At 44.3% G+C, this 7905-nt stretch overlaps 2 non-coding genes across 2 annotated transcripts; both read left to right on the top strand.

The window, feature by feature from the left end:
• The first annotated feature begins 1540 nt into the window (after positions 1-1540).
• On the top strand, positions 1541-1622 carry trnal-uag (transfer RNA leucine (anticodon UAG)). Its single transcript has one exon. It is a non-coding gene; the product is annotated as a tRNA-Leu (tRNA).
• Positions 1623-5026: 3404 nt separating this feature from the next.
• Positions 5027-5099, top strand: trnaa-cgc (transfer RNA alanine (anticodon CGC)). The gene has a single exon. It is a non-coding gene; the product is annotated as a tRNA-Ala (tRNA).
• Positions 5100-7905: the final 2806 nt, after the last annotated feature.

Raw genomic sequence — 7905 nt, forward strand, 5'->3', positions numbered from 1 at the left:
CTCTGAACTCAATTGCAATGAAAAACCATGCGTAACAAAACTGGAGAACAGCTGAACTTGTGTTCAGTTCGGTGATGAGGGATCAGAACTGTCCTTGTTGTAATTAGCACGAACTGCACAGGCTCTGAATCAGACCATGTCAATTAGTCTGATCAATGTAGGACACGTTAATTTAGAATTATTAAAAGGTTTATTAGTTAGTTAGTTCAGGTTTACCCACCTGAACTAATGTAGAATTATTACTTGGTCTGTCTCTTGTTTGTATATAAATGAATGTCTCTGACAACTTAATGTTAGTTTTACGATGTAGGTCAGGCGTTGACATATGCACGAGTATACTAAATGTCTCACTCCTGATTCAACTCATGTTCTATAGGAGATTGGCGATTCCTCCTGTTTCTCATACAACCATATCAGAACAGAAGCCCATTTCACCCAGCTCTGATTCAAGATCGACTTGCATCTTTATCCCTTTTTTGTTCGTGATCATTATTTTCTTTAGTTATGATCAATATTGAACTTTTTCTAAGTGAAATGACAATAATCAAACATGCAGGCAGATTTTTGAAAAGTATTCGGAATTGACAGGGTGCCCCTTTGGAACAATCGTCAGAAATTGTGAGAAAATGAAAGTTATGTAAGCTCTCACACAAAGCATTGAAGATTGGAATCTGAGTGTAAAAAAGTTACCCGTCTCCCAATGATAGGCAGGGATACACACCATGACTCGAATACACTCAGCGAACTTTAACACCTATGATATTACGAGTGCTTTGCACGTGTCGAATTTCAAGAAGGAACTACTACAACAGTTGTGGACATAATTCAATACCACCGGCAAAGTCCAATGCCGGCAACATCTGAGAAAATAATGTTCACTCATGGAATTTGGTCTTTGAATGGCTGGCGGGAAAATTCATTTATACTCCTGTTGCACCCTCAGCTGAAACATGTTAAAATAACAACGCAGATTTGTTGCAGAACCTGACAAGAATTATTGGGTTAGCACTGTATGTATTCTTGTATATTTACTTTAATTTTAATATAAATGTAAACATGCATGCTGTATAAGCTATTGTAATTTTAAAATATGTTAGCTGAGGATGCGAAGGGGGCTATTATACCTTGTGAAACACGCAAGGAACTGTAAAAAAGGCTGTTATTTGAATAAAATTGGCGATCACAAGAAAACCACAATTGATGTGGTATTATCATCAATATCCTTCAAAATCTACGTTCAAATGAAGGATTTGAAGAAACTATGAAAAAAGCAACAGTAATAGCAGAGGATTTTGATTTTTGCTCTTCAAGTCAGCAGATCACCGTAGAGTTGCACCCCTACAAACAGCACAAAGGATGAATCCCACCACCTTCATTATTGCTGTGTTTGTGCCAGTGAAAGTAGCGTTTGTGTTATTGAAAGCATCTCGGAAGATGAAGGTGCAGTCACTTCCACATGTCATGATATCATTAGATCTGACGACAAGAGCTGAAGCCCCCCCTAGTCCAAGCCAGCAATGTGAAGATGGGTATGGAGGAAGGTAGCGTGGCTGAGTGGTCTAAGGTACTGGATTTAGGCTCCAGTCTCTCTGGGGGCGTGGGTTTGAATCCCACTGCTGCCAAATATTAATGTTTTAAGACCTGCAATACAATCAGTAAAAGCGCTTTTTGTTAGGCTGCGGGAGGTGTTTAGAGATAGACTTTCTAAAAGACAGGCTTAACATCAAGGCAGAAAAAATATTTTGTTTTCTCAACAGAAATTCTCTTTGGCACGTTCAGCTTTATGTAGGGAACAACGTCTGCCGAGATCACTTTTGAGGCAGTGCACATGATAGTGTACCGGCAAGTACATTTAATATTGGCTGTGGTGGTGAGCTGCTTTTGTCTGTGAAACTTTTAATTCTTCACGCCGAATCGTTGGCAGGGGTAAAGCTTATTAAATCTTTGAACATAGCGCTCCATCAGAAATACTTTGTTCGTGATCAAAAGAGATCAGAGGATTAACTTCATGGATTCACATAGCATACCTTACAGGAAAGATTTAAAAGGGGAATTGATTGTGCTTCCTGATGTTGTTCCTGTCGTTTCTTTGGATACAAAGGTGAATGTTCTTTAAAGTTCTGCTAGAGTATCCACTGGGTGGGCTTTATCAATCAGCTCGGATAGGTCATCTGTGCTCCGTCTCCGGAAAATAATCAGCACTGTAGTTTTTTCCTGTGCTGTCTTTTAAAACATATAAGATCACGAGTTTACAGATTTCTCCAAGTAACAACTATACATTTTAACCCAGCGGTTAGCATTCCTTCAATCCAATAGTTTTACTCCGGGTAAAAAGCAGCGAAATATATAGAGAGATTATATTCAAATATTTAAACGTTCTTATTGGATTACCTGTATGGAGATATCGCTCAGAATTCCTAATATGATTTTGAGTTCAGTTTTGCTTTACTACTTTCAGAGTCTTTTATTGACCTTGCTGAAGCAGAGAAGTGACATAATCACAAATGCGACTTACCTGTGCTGCTGTTTTTGGTTAATAATGATTATTGCAAGGAAAAAAAACAGCTCCTTGCATTAAGAGCAAGAGCAACCAACACGCTCGCTTGTTGAGTTGGGTTTTTTTTCCGTGGTGCTCTTCCTCAGATGTAAAGTTATTTGGCGAGCAAGGACCTCTGAGAAGGAGCCTGAATCCATCAAGAACTCAGAAATTCTAATATCGCACTACTGTCTTGTGTACAGAGATCTGCTTCTTCCTTTTTGAGTGTTTTGGTGTTTAAGAGCACGCTTCCTACCTCGAATGTTAGTTTCAGGAGATGTGCTACCGGATAAATGATTATCTTGAAAAGGTTTGGGGATGCACTGGCCGGGATTAAAACCCGGCTCAATTATTTGGAAGTCACCTGTACTACCAACACACTTCTAAGAAGCACCCGCACATTTTCGCAATCCTCTCTCTCACCTACAAAGTTATGAAGACACAGACGACCAATGAAAACTAATTTGATTCACCCAAGGCTTCACTCTTCTGTTGTGATGTTGTTTTAATTAGTGTTAGCTGTGATGAGGTATTGTTTCTGTCTCTTAAAGTTTAAGAGTCTGCTCCTTTCTTCCTGGTATAGAAAAAAACATGTTCCATCTTTGTTTACAAACACCACTGTAAATTATTTGTCCATCTCTAAAGCCTGTGTGTATTGACAAGGCAATTCAAAAGCACATATTAAATAAGAACACGATCCTTCTTGTTACCATTCCCGTGGTTGGAGCGTTGTTTCGCCCTTTAACGTTCTTCTACAATATTTACAGACAGGGCTTTATCACTGGAGTTGTGTGCATCGGTCCATGAACATCAACTGTACTGCTGTTTTTCTATGCGTAATTTAATCGCAAGCACTTAAAAGATGCAAAAAGATTTCAAGGAAAACATAATTGAAAGACAGTCGAGTAAGGAGGTAGAAAAACGCTCTCCCCCATTGAAGAATCAACCACCGTCGCCCATGTGACTGGATATAAAAATAAATTATTCATTTCAATTATTCATGAAGGGTGGATTGTGGTCAGTGAACATATGCACATCTTTAAGTCAGTTCCACCATCTGTGCCATAGGGGATGTAGTTCAATGGTTTTCATGTATGAAGTTCCGAGTTCAATCCCTGGCATCACCAGATGTCTTACATTATTGTGCTCACATCGCAATCTTCTGTTGAGTGAGAACTCTTTGCTCGTGTTCATAGAGAGACAGGTTTACACAATTAAACTCAGTCACACACGAAGTGCTACAGTGTTGCTCTGCTGTTTTAAATGTACCTCCAAAGCATTTTGTTCTGTTAACTACCAAATGATTTGAACTAATTTTACATCATATTCAGGAAATCCAGAGAAGGTCATCAGACTTTTAGTGGCTGTTGAAGAAAACACCTGTTGAATCTCACCAGGGATTTCTTGAGAGATCATTCAGCAAGCGAGTTAACAGGGGTTAACGTAGAGAGTGGCGGAGGTGGGATGTCAGGGCTTGACGTCACTGCTTTATGCAAAGAATGGAGGGGTGGTCGTCAGGGCTATATGACTGTGCTTCACGCAGAGAGTGGTGGGGGTGTGATGTCAGGGCCATACGACAGTGCTTTACACAGAGAGTGGCGGAGGTGGGATGTCAGGGCCTGACAACACAGCTTAACGCAGAGAGTGGATGGGTGGGTGTCAGGGCCATATGACACTTCTTTACGTAGAGAATGGCGGGGGTGGGATGTCAGGGCTTGACGACACTGCTTTATTCAAAGAGTGGAGGGGTGGGTGTCAGGGCTATATGACAGTGCTTTCCGCAGAGAGTGGTGGGGGTGGGATGTCAGGGCCATATGACACTGCTTTACACAGAGAATGGAGGAGGTGGGATGTCAGGGCCTGAAAACACAGCTTAACGCAGAGAGTGGAGGGGTGGTGTCAGGGCCATACGACACTTCTTTACACAGAGAGTGGTGGGGGTGGGATGTCAGGGCCATATGACACTGCTTTATACAGAGAGTGGCGGGGGTGGGATGTCAGGGCCTGAAGATACAGCTTAACGCAGAGAGTGGAGGGGTGGGCGTCAGGGCCATACGACACTTCTTTATGCAGAGAGTGGTGGGGGTGGGATGTCATGGTTATACGACAGTGCTTTCCATTGAGAGTGGTGGGGGTGGGATGTTATGGCCATAAGACACTGCTTTATGCAGAGAGTTGAGGGATTGATGTCAGGGCCATACGACAGTGCTCCACTCAGGCCTCTGCTTGAATTTGTACTCCTCCTCTCTCCCTACCTCTACCTCTATGATATTTGCACTTTCTGGAGAGGCGATTTTCTCCACTTCAGTAGCCCGATTGCGTGGAGAGGGCTGTAGAATGTGGCACCGCCTTTCCTGCTCCGTCCATGACAGGCGTGCTGGTCTCTGGAGAGAGAGCACGGTCCATCAGCGTACTCCAATAAAGGCACTGGAAGCAGCTGAAACGCATTGGCGAAGCTCAGCACTGGGCCGCTGGGCACATCTTACCACTGTTTCCGTAGTGTAGTGGTTATCATGTTCGCCTCGCATGCGAAAGGCCCTCGGTTCGAAACCGGGTGGAAACAGACTGGCTTCTTTTGTCGCATACAAATGGGTTGTACAACTTTTAACTAGCAAATGGAAGAGGGCTGAAGTAAGAGACAAGATGTAAATAGGGTTAACTTAAGTCAGTTCTGCCTGAAAATTAGACTTCTAAGCAACAGGGGTTTATGGCAGGAAAGGGGGTTAACTGATAAGGATTCCAGATGCGAGGGGGCATAATCTTAAACTGACCATTTGGCCAGGGTCTCTTAACTAGCCAAATACCATGACCCCCCCTTACCATAACACCGAATGACGTCTGAAGCAGCAAGGAAGGACTATATAACCTAAAAGTTTGTACCGGCACATCGAACAATACTTCGGTTTTGTTGTTTCTTGTGGGAAACAAGACTTCGGCTTTATTGTTCCTTGTGTCCGTCATGGCAGTGAACAGGTCCTGGTTACAGGATCTCTAAAAAAGGAAATAAAGACTGAAATCAGATCCGACCCACCATGCTGCCACGGTGACGGTGCACTGCCCAGTGAAAGTGGCAGCCTGTCCCTGGACTGTGGGAAACTGGAGCACCTGGAGGAAACCCCCACAGACCAGGGAGAGAACATGCAAACTCCACACAGACAGCACCCACACCCCAGGTCCAGCACTGTGAAGCATGCCCGACGATGCGGAAGGGCTTTTACAAATGAGTGTGTAACTCACACTGGTGCCCAGGATGGCCTGCTACCGGAACGCAACCTAATTTTCTTAATGCAGTTTGTTCGAAGCGGTTTGCAGGAGCTGGAGGTGAGGACTGAGCTGGGGTCCAGTGTGCGAGAGTGACTACTGATGTCGTGTGTGTGTGTGTGTGTGTGTGTGTGTGTGTGTGTGTGTGTGTGTGTGTGTCTGGATCATTGTGAGCGCCGTCAGGTTTGTGTATTTGTTTAAACAAGAGGACGTGTCTGTGCGGGTCTGACTCTGTGTGAGGGTGCAGCTCTAACTGTTCGCGCGCGGGCGTGTCTATCTCTCTACACTGCATGAGGGGATAAATCTGCCTCCGAGAACCCGACTTTTCAGAAGAAAAATCTATGAAAAGGCACGGCCTGGCCCTCTTCTCTTGCTCCCGACGTATTACACATTGGGGGATGAAGCTGGTGTCTTCAGCTGTAACCCTAGCTATTTATGCAAACAGCTCTTTTATGAAAAGCAGCTCTAGGCCTAGACAAGAGGAACAGATAAAACAAATCTTAGATTTATGGCTTATTCAAAGCAGACTGAGCGCTGCTATACTGTATGTAGGAGCCAGAGATGAAGAATGAGCTATTTAAGGAAATCAGGAGTGTGAGAGAGGGAGTGTGTGTTTTTCCTCCCAATAGAGAAGGCTTGTGGTTCTTTCTGCTTTTCTGCACAGGCTGCCAACATAAGTACGTGTTGGGTTCTTGGTTTGAATGCTCGAGTTGTCAGGCTGGCGTTTTTTGTTCCTATTGGAGCCCATAATTGTGAACAAGGCGCTTGAGGACGTCTCTGTGCAGGTGTGCGTTTGTAATGACGTGTGTGCGCATCTCTGTAGCGGATGTTTCAGTAAAAAAACGCATTTAAAACATTCAACCTTTTCATGTTCCTAATATTCTTTCATTCTTCACAATAATAACTAAGGTTGCTGCTGGAAGAGGTGTTAGTGGGGCCAGCAGGGGGAACTCTCACCCTGTGGCCCATGTGGGTCCTAATGCCCCAGTATAGTGACGGGGACACTGGAAAAACTGTAAACAGGTGCCGTCCTTCAGATGAGACGTAAAACCGAGGTCCTGACTCTCTGTGGTCATTAAAAATCCCGGGGTGTTTCTCGAAAAGAGTAGGGGTTTTACCCCAGTGTCCTGGCCAAATTTCCCATTGACCCTTACCAATCATGGCCTCCTAATAACCCCCATTTATGAATTGGCTTCATTACTCTGCTCTCCTCCCCACTCATAGCTGGTGTGTGGGGAGCGTTCTGGTGCACTATGGCTGCCGTCCCATCATCCAGGTGGATGCTGCACATTTGTGGTGGTGGAGGGGAGTCCCCATGTCCTGCAAAGCGCTTTGAGTGGAGTGTCCAGAAAAGCACTATATAAGTGTAAGCAATTATTATTCATTATAATGTAATAAGTCCATTATTTCTCACCCCTCCATTGCAAGGCATACACAACACAAACACCAGGAACAATTATCTCAGAAGTGAATTGCAAATGTATTGAGTTGTGATGCAACTGTAACTTGAACCTAACATGACTGTGGCGTGCATTTTTGAAATTGCATTTTCACAGCTGAAATACAAAATGAAGCTGATCGCAGTCCAAACTCAAGGTATTGTTGTAAAACAAAATATTCAACATGTTTCTACCTGTCCCTTTTCAGCTCACTCAGAAGTCCACAGCCTGCAGCCTGGTGCCTCTCTGTCTCCCCCCTCCACACTGCTGGTCCAGTGGAGGTGCTGTTTGATCCTGCACGATCTGTCCGGAATCGTATAGTCTTACTGAGCAGCGCAGGGCTCCCTGGCCCCAGGTACGAACAGTGAGTGTCAGTGCAGAACAGCTCTCTGACACTCCGCTCCCTCACTCCAGCTGATCAGGGCAACTACACAGTGAGGGACCTTAATGGAAGCAGTATCAGCACTGTGATCGTCACTGTGGGTGGTGAGCAGGTCTACAGTAGGATCACTAGAGGGCTCTATATTCTTGACAGAGTGTGTTCTTATATCATCCTCTGTCCTGATTGTCTTTCAGCTCACAGAGACAATGTCACCCTGCAGCCTGAAGCCTCTCTGTCTGTCCCTCTGTTCACTGGAGAGCCAGTGGAGGTGCTGTTTGATCCTGCAG

The sequence above is a fragment of the Lepisosteus platostomus genome, chromosome 5 (genome assembly GCF_059453375.1).
Source record: "Lepisosteus platostomus isolate fLepPlt1 chromosome 5, fLepPlt1.hap1, whole genome shotgun sequence".
NCBI lineage: Eukaryota > Metazoa > Chordata > Actinopteri > Semionotiformes > Lepisosteidae > Lepisosteus > Lepisosteus platostomus.